Source organism: Dipodomys spectabilis, unplaced genomic scaffold (assembly GCF_019054845.1).
Source record: "Dipodomys spectabilis isolate Male_0828 unplaced genomic scaffold, ASM1905484v1 ptg000154l, whole genome shotgun sequence".
NCBI classification, from domain to species: Eukaryota; Metazoa; Chordata; class Mammalia; order Rodentia; family Heteromyidae; genus Dipodomys; species Dipodomys spectabilis.
Window position 1 is genome coordinate 4,618,956 of NW_024870831.1, and position 12,899 is coordinate 4,631,854.

A 12,899-nucleotide genomic window follows, 5' to 3' on the forward strand; every position below is an offset into this window, starting at 1 on the left:
TGTTTTCAGAGTGTCTGCTTTGACTTCGAGGTCTTTGATCCATTTGGAGTTGATTCTTGTGCAGGGTGATATATAAGGATCTAGCTTTAGTTTTCTACATCTAGTTAACCAATTTTGCCAACACCATTTATTGAAGAGGCTGTCTTTCTTCCATTCTATTTTTTTTAGCTCCCTTATCAAAAATTGGATGGCTGTAGACCTGTGGGTTCATTTCTGGGTTTTCAATTCTATTCCATTGGTCCTGAGGTCTGTTTCTTATGCCAATACCAGGCTGTTTTGATTACTATGGCTTTATAGTAGAGTTTGAAATTTGGTATTGATATTCCTCCAGCAGTGTTCTTTCCGTTGAGGAGCGTTTTTGCTATTCGTGGGTCTTTTGTTGTTCCACATGAATTTTTGGATTGCCTCTTCTATTTCCTTGAAGAATGAGGGTGGAATATTGATAGGTATTGCGTTGAATTTGTAGATAGCCTTGGTAAGTATTGCCATTTTCACGATGTTAATCTTTCCAATCCAGAAGCATGGGAGGTTTTGCCATTTCTTAAGTTCTTTGTTGATTTCCTTTTTCAAGATTTTAAAGTTTTCATCATAGAGATCCTTCACTTCTTTAGTTAATTCCTAGGTATTTTATTTGTTGTGGAGCTATTACAAATGGAGTTGCTTTACTAATTTCAGCCACACTTTTCTCATTGTTGGCATACAGAAAAGCCATTGATTTTTGGGGGTTAATTTTATAACCTGCTACTTTGCAAAGTTTTGAATCAGCTTGAGTAATTTGGGAGTGTAGTCTATGGGATTCTTTAAATAAAAGATCATGTCATCTGCCAAGAGGGAGAGTTGTATTTCTTCTTTCCCTATTTGGATCCCCTTTATGTCTGCATCTTGTCTTATTGCTGTAGCTAGGCATTCTAATACTAGATTGAGGAGAAGTGGAGAGAATGGACATCCTTGTCTTGTTCCTGAGTTAAGAGGAAATGGTTTTATTTTTACACCATTAAGTATAAGGCTGGCTGTAGGTTTGTCATATATAGCCTTTATTGTATTGAGGAATGATCCATGGATGCCTAATTTTTCCAAAACTTTCATCATGAAGGGGTGTTGGATCTTGTCAAATGCTTTTTCTGCATCTATTGAGATAACCATATGCATCAATGTTCATCAAAGAAATGGGTCTATAGTTCTCTTTCTTTGATGAGTCCCTGCCTGGTTTTGGGATGAGGGTTATGATGGCTTCATAGAATGTGTTCGGTAGTGAGCTTTCTCTTTCAATTTCATTGACAAGTTGGAGGAGTATTGGTGTGAGCTCTGCTTTGAAGGCCTTGTAAAATTCTGCTGTAAAACCATCTGGTCCTGGACTTTTCTTAGCTGGGAGGTCTCTTATTGCTGTTTCTATTTCAATGCTTGATATGGGCCTGTTAAGATGGTTTAACTCATCTTGGTTTAGTTTTGGCATGTCAATATTGCTAGGGAAAGGTCCATTTCTGTCAAGTTCTCAAACTTATTAGCATAAAGTTTTGAGAAGTATTCCCTTATAATGTTCTGAATCCTGGTTGTTTCTGTGGTGATGTTTCCATTCTCATCTCTGAGTTTATTAATTTGGGTGTGTTCTCTTCTTATTCTGATAAGATTTGCTAAGGGTCTGTCAATTTTGTTAAGTTTTTCGAAGAACCAACTCTTTGTTTTGTTGATTTTTTCTATAGTTTTTTTGGATTCTAATTCATTTAATTCTGATTTAATTTTAATTATTTCTTTCCGCCTACTGGATTGGGGTTTATCTTGTTGCTCTTTTTCAAGGAGGTTTAGATGTGTCATTAACTTGTTTGTTTCAGATCTCTCCAATTTGTTGATGTAGGAGCTCAGAGCTATAAACTTGCCTCTGAGTACTGCCTTTGCTCTGTCCCAGAGGAGCTGGTAGTTAGTGTGTTCATTTTTTTTTGAATAGCATGAACATTTGAATTTCCTTTCTAATCTCTTCCATGACCCACTCATGATTCAGCAGTGTGTTGTTCAGCCTCCATGTGATACCAGAATTTCTTTGGTGGCTTTTGGTGTTGAGTTCTAATTTTATTCCCTTGTGGTCAGAGAGAATGTAAGGTATAACTTCAATGTTTCTGAATTTAGACAAGTTTGCTTTGTGGCCTAAAATGTGGTCTATTTTAGAATACATTCCATGTGCTGCTGAGAAAAACATGTATTCTGATGCTGCTGGGTGAAATGTTTGGTAGATATCTGTTAAGTCTAGTTGATCTATGCAGCTGTTTAGATCTGCTGTCTCTCTGTTGAGTTTTCCCGAGTTGATCTATCTAGTGGGGTGAGTGGTGTGTTAAAATACTCAAAAATTAATGTCTTTGGATCTATATGGGATTTGAGGGAAAGTAGTGTTTCTTTGATAAATTTGGGTGCTTCAATGTTTGTCGAGTAGATATTCAAAATTGTAATATCCTCCTGAAAGAGAGATCCCTTAATTAGTATGTAGCCACCTTCTTTATCTCTTCTCACGAATTTTAATTTGAAGTCTATTTAATCTGATATTAGGATTCCAACTCCCACCTGTTTATGGGGGCCGTTTGCTTGGTAGATTTTGTTCCAACCTTTAACATTGAAAATGTGTTTGTTTTTATGGGCAAGATGTGACTCCTGAAGGCAGCAGATAGAAGAGTCTTGTTTTTTTTTTATCCAACTAGACAGTCTATGTCGCTTAATTGGAGAGTTCAGTCCTTTAACGTTAAGAGAAAGGACTGAGAGGTATTTGGGAGTTCCTGCCATGTTATCCACCTTCTTGGGGGCAGCGAACCTGGGTTCTTCCTATGGTTCTTTGTTTCTCATTTTGGTTGCAGTTTCTTGGCCTTTATTGTGGTCTTGTTGGTTTTGTATGTGTAGGACATCTTTAAGAATGTTTTGTAGGGCTGGTTTGGTGGAGATGTATTGTTTCATTTTTTCTTTGCTATGGAAGGTTTTTATTTGGCCTTCAGTTATGAAGGAGAGTTTAGCTGGGTACAGTATTCTTGGTTGATAGTTGTTTGTTTTTAGGGCATGGCATACATCATTCCAGGCTCTTTTTGCTTTGATTGTCTCTGCTGAGAAATCTGAGGTGATTCTAATTGGTTTCCCTTTATAGGTGATTAACCTTTTCTCCCTGACAGCTTTAAGGATCTTTTCCTTGGTCTGAGTTGATCCTATGTGGATTATAATGTGATGGTGGGATGTCAGATTCTGGTCTGGTCTATTTGGGGTTCTAAAAGCTTCTTGTATCTGAATAGGCCTATCTGTTTGTATGTTTGGGATGTTCTCTGCTAGGATCCTGTTAAACAAATTTCCTAGACCATTAACTTCTGTTTCTAGGTGCTCCTCTACACCCATTATCCTTAGATTAGGCCTTCTGATGGTGTCTTCCAAGTGTTGGATTGATCTATCATATTTCTTGGACTTGTCTTGGATGGTTGTATGTTCTTTCTCTATAATATCTAGGCTGTCTTCAATCCCTGAGATTCGATCTTCTGCATGGTCTAACCTGCTCTCAAGGCTTGCTACTTGGTTTTTCATTTCTTTTCCTTCTAATTGGTCAGCTTTGATGGCTTCAAATTCTTCGTTGAAGCTTTGTTTTAGATCTTGTATGGACTTCTTTACTTCCTTAATTTGGTGTTCAGTGTTTATTCTCAAATCACTTAGGTGATTGTTTATGGTTTCCTTGGTCTCCCTGACATCCTTCAGCTCTTCCTTAATGGATTCCATGAATCCCTTTAGTGATCTTTGTGTATTCTCCATCCTGCTCTCTCAATTCCTTTATTACTCTTTGCTTAGCTTCCTCACTTTCATGCCATTCGTGAAGTTCTCTTTGTGTGTTCTCAGCCTGCTCACGCTATTTCTGCCTTTCTCTTTGAGTGTTCTCATGCTGCTCATGCAATTCCTGTATCAGTTTTAGAGTAACTTCCTCGCGCTCATGATATTCCGGTATTAACCTTTGGTTTTCCTCCTCTCTCTCCTTATCATGCTCAGATAGATTCCTTTGTATGTTTTCAATCTTTTCCAGTATTGACCTTTCGTTTGCCTCCTCTCTCTCTCTATCACGCTCATACAGAGTCCTTTTGTATGTTTTCCATCTTTTCATTTACCATGTTTGCCAGTAGTGTTTGTAGAGCTATTTGGGAACTCTTCTCTGGATTATTCATTATCTGTCCTGTCCCATGATTGTCATGAGTGGGATTTGAGCTACCCGGACTTGCCATTTTTCTTGTGTTTTTTCGGCTTAGTCTGCCCATTTGGGATGAAAGTAACACCAGTTTTGTGCTAGAACACTATCTTAAGGCAAGCATCAACCAAAGTCTGTAGATCCACAATCAAAAGTCTGCAGATACAGTGAAGTTCAACAGATATACCTATTCAACATCAAAAAACTACATAATAATGGGCTACAAACCGCAAAGTAGAATTTGGAAAACCAGAAATTATTAGTTTTAGGGAGACATGTGGGTAAAAATAGGAAAAGAGAAATATGGGAAGGAACAGGGAGAGTTTACTTAACTAAGTCCTAATCACAAAGTGGGAAAGAGGTTGGATAGGATAAAAGTAGAGAGAGAAAAAAAAGAAGAAAGAGAAAGAGAAAAAAGAGACAAGAAAAAATAGAAAAGCAAAAATTAAAAAATAAAAAGTGTAATGATTAAAAATACGCAGATTGAAAATGAAATATTCAGAGAAGAACGTGGGTATAATGAGAGAACGGGAGGGATATAAAGGAGACATGAAAACCTTAAAAATAAAAATACTTAAAATATTATATAGGTATAAAGAGGTAATACTGCTAGGAATTTAAGTCTAAGAGGCTTTGAATTGAGTAATAAATTTGTGGATTAAATGTGTACACAATGGGGGATAAAGTCTAATAATCGACTATGGGTATATCTGAGGATGTGCAGAACAACAATTAAGTCACACAAAGAAGAGGAAAAGAGCAGAAAAGATGAAAAAAATGAGCAAAAAAGAAAACAAATTAGACATTCAGTAGCGCTAAACAAAAAACAAAAATATTTTTTGAAAAGAAAGAATAAAAAAGGAAGAAAAACACACACACACATATACCCCTAAAATAAAAATTATAAGAGGAAGAGAAAAAAGTTACTAGTATAGAATTTTTTTTTCAAAATGGTAAAAATTAAAAAAAAAAGTTTTAGAAGAAAAATATTTTTATAAAAGGAACCAAAAAAAAAAGAAGAAGAAGAAGAAGAAGAAGAAGAAACAGAGAAAAAACAAGTTCTTTGATTTTTTGGGGAGTGGTGGGAAGATCTTTTGTATCCCTTGTGTCCATAACCAGCCTCTTGTTGGAGTCTCTGGTCTGCTTGTGGTATTTGATTTTCCTGTGGCTTAGTTGGTTTCTTAAGCAGTTTGTTTGAACAGGCAGAAAAATGCTATGCTGTAAAAAATATTTTGTGATCCTCTCCCCTGGCTAGTTCAATGGGAGGGAGATCTGCTTTGAGTATCACAAAAGAGGGAGATGGCTTTTTCCTCATGTTTGTAGATGCTCTGATGAGGCTAGGTTCTGGGTAGAGTTGAGGCCTTTCAGCAAACAGTAGCTTTTCCCTGAGGAGACTTTGTGAGAGACTCACAGAGCCCAGCCTCGAGCCACTCTCAGGGTTTATGTTTACTGAATTTCAGTGGATTGTCCATGCTGCTAAAGAGAGCGGTAGCCTCTGGCTCTGATTACCCAGTGAAGAAACCCACTCATGGGGCTGGCGGCCCGAGCTGGGTGACTTTTCCCTGGATGGAGCTGAGTTTGCCATGTCACTTTAGGATCTTGTGACCTGCTAAATGACTCTAGTTTTCTTCCAAGGCCTGTGTTTGAGCTAGCAGGTCAGCCAAGCTTTGTCAGTATCAAACATGGAGATCTCCTGTAATGGCGGGGAGGGGTGGCCTTCCCTCCTCTGCTCCCTGAGAAGGAGTGAGGATGTTAGGCTTCTACTCACACCGCATTTTGGTTCCTGGGTCATCTCTGGTCTGTGAACTGCAGGATGAAGATGTCTGCTCCTTGTCGGTTCTTGTTGGTGTTCAGTAGAATACACTCGCGTGCCATGTCTGGCTCCTTTGTCCTGGACTCTATGTGTTGCAGGTATGGCGGCTATTGCCACCTCCACCACCACTGTAGCCCGCAGTGGCAGCTGCTAGCAAGTGCTCAGATCTGTCTCCTTGCCTGGATTTTCCCTCTCTGGCCTAACTCTCTGAACTGTGATGGTACACTTGGTGTGATTCTCTGGCTTAAGTCTGTTCGCTGGAACTCTAAAACTCCTTTCTCTCTCTGGCCTGACTCTCTGTCCTGTGATGGCACACTTGGTGTGATTCTCTGGCTTAGGAATGTTCACTGGAACTCTAAAACTGCTTTCTATGCGAGAGCTTGTTTAGATTCCAGCTTCTCCTTCGCCATCTTCCCAGAAAGAAAGGTTGGACAAATGGGATTGTATGAAGTTGGAGAACTTCTGCATGGCAAAGGACATAGCTAGCAAGATCAACAGAAAGCGTACAGATTGGGAGAGATCTTCACTAGCCATACAACAGACAAGGGTCTCATATCTAAAATATACTTGGAACTCAAAAAATTAAATCCCCCAACAACAAATCCTCAAAGAAACAACTGCCCAATAAATAAGTGGGCTAAAGACTTGAAGAGAAACTTCTCTGAAGAAGAATGAAGGATGGCCAATTGACACAGGAAGAAAAATGCTCAATCTCCCTAGCCATAAAAGAAATGCAAATCAAAACAACATTGAGATACCACCTCATCCCAGTTAGAATGGCTATAATCAAGAACTCTAACAACAACAGATGTAGGAGGGGATGTGGACAGAAGGGAACCTTACTGCATTGTTGGTGGGAGTGTAAACTTGGAAAGCAGTATGAAGGTTCGTGAAAAGACTTCACATAGACCTCCCCTATGACCCAGCAATGCCACTTTTGAGCATTTACCCAAATGTTTAAAAACAAGACCACACTAAAGCGACCAGCACAACTATGTTTATTGCAGCATTATTTACCATAGCTAAGATATGGAACCAACCCAGATGCCCCTCAGTAGATGAATGGATCAAGAAAATGTGGTATATATACACAATGGAATTCTATGCCTCCATCAGATAGAACGACATTGCCCCATTTGTTAGGAAATGGAAAAACTTGGAAAAAATTATATTAAGTGAAGTAAGCCAGGCCCAATGAAACATAGGTCCCACGGTTTCCCTTATTTGCAATATCTAGTATATGTATGAGTCAAGCGGAAAAGGTCAGATAATGTGATGTTAGGAAAATGAACCCTTAGATAGGTATTTTAATGTTTTTTTATTTCATGCATTTGTTTCTAATGCATTTATAAGATTAACTCTTTGTTGCTTTGTATGTCCCTCCCCCACAGTATAACCCCTGCTTTCACTATATTTTATGTCAGTATAACTTGTGGAGGAGATGGGGAAAAACAAGTCGTTTAAGGATACAGGTGGACCTGTTGCAACAATGAGAAGTACAAGTTGTCATGTAGAAAACGAGCTTTACAACGTTGGTGTGGGGGGGAGGGGGGAGGATTGGGTGAGGGGTAGGGGGGAGATTGGGAAGGGATGTGAAGGGTAAACAAAGGAGGAGGCTGCAATGCTTGATAAGAAATGTACGCATTATCCTGCCCATGTAATTGTAACCCCTCTGTACAGTATGTTCACCAAAAAAAATTAAATTTGAAAAAAATAAAATAAAACTCCTTTCTCTGCGAGAGCTTGTTTAGCCTCCAGCTTCTCCTCCGCCATCTTCCCGGAACTCCTTATCATATTAATTTTGAATTACATTTCTCTAATGATTTCAGTTCACAAACCATTAAGCCAGCATAGAAGTTGTATTAAACACAACTTTGTTAGCCCACTGGCGATTTTCAGGGCTTTATGGAAAAGATGTCTATTCAGAACTTTTGTCCAATTTTAATCAAGTTTCTTGTTAATCTCATCTTTAATCTCTCTATACAAAATCAGTAATTAATTCAAGGTAGTAGATAGAAAAATATTAAGCCACTCCTAACATTTTTCAATTTTCAATAAAATGATATTGCTTAAATCATTTTCTGTTAATGCTTGAGACCTTATAATTCAATTTAGTTAGACCTTTAACAAGGCTATGTGCATTTTATTTATTTTACGTTAATTGTTCTTTCCAAAGTCTATGTGTCTAATTTCCCTTGCTCTCTTTCAGTCTCAAGTAGTTCAGATTTCAAACTGAAGAATAAATGGAAGGAAGCAAACAAAAAAAATACAGTTCCTCTCATCTGATGATGCCTCTACAAGAAGGAAGAAAGAGTTCCTACTTCTAAGGACCTATGCTAGGATATCAAAAAGAGAATTCATTCTTCTAGGTCTTCCTTAAAATGTAAACCACAACATATCGCGAAGGTACTTTTATGTTTTATCAGCTTTTCACATTTTCATATGGACTTCACCTCAGTCTACAACATTCATTCATTATTATTTCCCTGATACTTTTACACTACCAAGACGTAAGATATAAGATAACCAGTTTGATTTACAGAATAAGAAGTTATCACCCTGGTTTCCTTGGAAGCAGAACATGGTCAATAGATAACATTACTTCTGGTTTCTCACTACATGTAATGGTTTTTGTAATGCTTATTGCATTCTATTTAGTATTTAAAAAAAACTGCTGGCTAAACTCAAAGCTCCTTCACAGAAGTTTAGGTTAAGTACTTCACAAGTTTTATTTCCCTTAATTCTTAAGATAATATTTGTTATAATGCTAATGTTATTACCATTTTAGTGTTGGGAAAAATTGTAATTAAATGCCTTAAGTAGATGACCCAAAGACATACAGTGAGAAAGGAAATGAGGCAAAGTTTCCAAAAGCCTTTTAGCAGTACACAAACGGTAGGTAAAATCTCTCCATTCTCTTACATTCTCAATTCAATATTCATATTGTCCAAGAAATAATAGCATAGCAATTAATGTCCATGGTGATTGTTTTCTGTTACATTTTGTCTTCAACACAGACTGTGTTGGTGAGATTGGGTTATCATGTAGAGAGTTGAGCTTATCAATTGAGGAAACTTCCAGTTTCCTTTTTAAAAAGTACTAAAACTTTTAAATATTATCATTAACTGACTTTTAAGAATAAAAAACCTAAAAAATTCATATACAATCACCCAAAATGCTTTCAAAGTAGGAGATGATAAAACAGGACCCTGTGAAGTAAATTTTCTTCTACTTTTGAAATTATTCTGAAAACCTTGTGCTGGATGGTCGCACCTGTAATCCTAACTCCTCCGGACATCTACTCAGGAGCCCGAGATCTGTGGATAACAGTTGGAACCCAATCAGGGCAAAATAAATTCATGAGATAATTTTTCAAAAAATTATTGAACTAGCATAGGGCCAAGAATGAAGATGTAGCTTATATAGTAGCTCACCAATCTAGAGAGAAAAGGCCTAGCAAGACCTTGAAGCCGCGATTTCAAATTCTGAGCATGCCAACAGAAATGCAATTTCCTGTACACGCATGCTACTTGCGCGCGTGCGTGCACACACACACATACACACATACATCCATTCTAAATATCTTCATATCAGTGTTTTGCATTAATTTCTTTGTTAACGATATTATATAAGCAAAATAAAGGAAATAAACTCCTCCCTCTTAGAAAAGTTTTATACTTTTTATTGTAAAAATACAGTACACAGGTGTCATATTTACATGAGCTAGGTAATGAGAACAATTCCTAACAAGCATTGTTACCTCCTCCTTTATTTTTCCCCTACCATTCCTTCCCTCGCACCTCCACAAGTGCACTCCCCTCCCCCCTTCCCCTGCCTAAATTGTAACGTTCATTTTTCAGCATAGTGTTTTGTGCATCTCATTGTTACAATGGGTAAACCTGTATCCCTATTTAGGCATTTTGTTTTTTTCCTTCCTCTGCCCAAATTAGAAGAGCATATATACAAGATATAGGCGCATCAACTTCAAATACAGTGAAAACAGTTGTTATAGCATGGGGAGGAACCTATAAAAAGACACAAAAAATCACATTGCACATTATAAGTACATTAGAAACAATAGCAAAAAAGAGAAAAATTCTTGTATCCCTATCTTGGGTTTCATTTCCCGGAACATCATGTTATGTGGTCATATGGACATACCTTTTGACCTTTTCTGCTTATACTATACATATATTAGTTATTGAAAATTAAGGAAACCATGGGACCTGTGTTCTTTTGGATTTGGCTTACTTCACTTAATATTTTTTCCATATCTTTCCAATTTCTAACTAATTGGATGATGCCATTCTTTCTGATGGAGGCATAGAATTCCATTGTTTATATAAAACACATCCTCTTGATCCATTCTTCTGCTGAGGAGCATCGGGGTTGGTTCCATATCTTAGTTATCTTAAATAATGCTGCAATAAATGTAGTTGTGCTGGTAGTTTTAGTATGGTCTTGTTTGTGATCATTTGGGTAAATGCCCCAAAGTGGGATTTCTGGATCATAGGGGAGATCTATGTGGAGTCATTTGAGGAACCTCCATACTAATTTCCAAAATGGTTGAAAAAGTTTACACTCCCACCAAGAATGCAGTAAGGTTCCCTTCTGTCCACATCCCCTCCAGGATCTATTGTTGTAAAACTATGGAATGCTTCAGGAAATTGCCTGTCATCCTTGCGCAGGGGCCATGCTAATCTTCTCAGTATCATTACAATGTTAGTTTATGTGATGCTGAATTGAGCACAGAATATTTTTTATATATAAAGTGTAATTGATTTTCTTAAACTAGGCAATTCAACAAAAAGTAAGTTTAGAAGAATTGTGAAATTTTAGAACCATGTACTTCTTACATAAGCACACATTTAAGAATAATGTCAAGATGGACATGTCAAAAACAAAATAATTCCAGATATTTGTGGTTCAAGAGATGTGTAGGGGAAATAATTCAATTGTTCTATACAAGGCACATGTCATAATGAACACAGCAGCAAGTGTTAAGGGTTGTCAAAAATTTTAGTGTTTTATATCTATTTAATTTTAAGATTATATGCCAAAATTAGGACTGTTTGGCAGGTATAAAATTTTCTATAATGTATTTAAGATTTATGTTAGCAGACATATAGTACTAAGTATGTACATTTCAGAATTTATAGAAACTTTGTTAATGAGAAGTTGCAAAGTCTTTGTGTGAAGAAGCAGAATGAAGGATTAAGACTTGCTTACTACACAGTTCTTGTTAAAATTTAGGGATTCCTTACTTTATATTTTAGCGAGGAACAAGAGATGATATAAGCCATAAACAAATAATGAGATGAGCCATAAATAATAACCTTAGTGTGTAACTTTGAAGACTATTCATAGCCTATAAAAATCTTGTTGAACATCATAATCTTAGGCGGTTTAAAATGTACAGGAATATGAGAAAATAGAAAATCTAATATGTAGTGCACTTCAAATACTAAAAACACTGGTAATTTTTTTGTTTTTTATTTTATTAATCATTATTTAATTATTGGTTTTCTTTGTAGCATTGTTTTACTTGTTATATAATACAACTTTTTGTTAGTCATCATTAGGAGGTACTTTGAGAAGGTTACTGGGGTGGTCAAACCACTTTTTTTATAGGTGCATGTGAATTTACAACTAGGAAAATTAAGAACAAAATATTTATTAAAAAATGATCAAGTAGAGTCTGAATCAGGAGAGTTGATACATGTCCACAACTAAAATCTTAGCCCTAGGTTGAAGCAACAGTATTACAGAGTTGAGGCCACAAATGTGAGAGACTGTGTTTTGTTTTGTTTTGTTTTATTTTGACTTTGTTGGTCATGGGGCTTGCACTCTGGGGCCTGAGTGCTGTTCCTCAGGCAAGGCTAGCGCTAACACTTGAGGCAGAGCACCATTTCCATCATTTTCTACTTATGTGGTGCTGAGGAATCAAACTCAGGGCCTCATGCATAAAAGGCAAGCACTCTACCACTGAGCCAACTTCCTAGCACTTGAGAGACTGTGTTTTTAAAAAAATCATCTAAACAACATTTTCCTTTTGCTTTGGGTTATATAAGGAAATATATAAATAGCTTTTTCTATTTTTGTGAATTGTTGTACTTCTAAATTTATAGTAACTTCAGCCACTTTATCCTTTTCAAAGTCATGAAATATCTCTGAGAGTTTGCTGCTGTGAAGATCGTTTTTGCATTTATAATTTCTTCTGAGTCACTTTTATTTTTATCAACATAACTTTATATTTCATGTTGATGGATTACAAATATCAAATACCTGCAAATGAACACATAGAGTCTAAAGATAGCAGTATGAATATTCTCATACAGCTCTTGTTTATCTATTATTCACTTTCAATATTATGATATTTCTCTCTCTCTTTCACTCTGTCTCATTTCCTCTCTTTCTCTTCCATGCCCCATGTCTGCTACTTAGAATTTCTGCTGGGCTACTATTATGCTTCAGGATCTGCTAGTTTTGTGGGAACATGAAAGCAACCATCGGTTAACCTTGCATTCTTTAAGAGTTATGACAGTGACATGATATTATTCTTTGCCATTCTAAATGGTAAAATAACATATCTAGGAGTTCCTTTTCACTTTTACTTCTACTATAAATTTTATCTCATAGGAATCATTGGAATGGATAAGATATTTTAACCTGTGACCTAAAATTATTTTTCTTTTATTTTTTTAATCTTCTACAAGATTACTTTATATATTTTTAAAAATTTTGTTCTTTTTATTATTTTTTCTTTTTTATTTTGAAAATACTGTACAGAGGGGTTGTAATTACATGGACAAGATAATGAGTACATTTCTTATCAAGCATTGTAGCGTCCTCCTTTGTTTCTCCTTCCCAGAACTTCCAATCCTCCCTGTCCCCCAT

General features: G+C 36.5%; 1 non-coding gene across 1 annotated transcript; it reads right to left on the reverse strand.

Moving 5' to 3' along the window:
* Positions 1-10,645: 10,645 nt before the first annotated feature.
* LOC122118497 lies at positions 10,646-10,752 on the reverse strand. The gene has a single exon (XR_006149384.1). It is a non-coding gene; the product is annotated as a U6 spliceosomal RNA (small nuclear RNA).
* Positions 10,753-12,899: the final 2,147 nt, after the last annotated feature.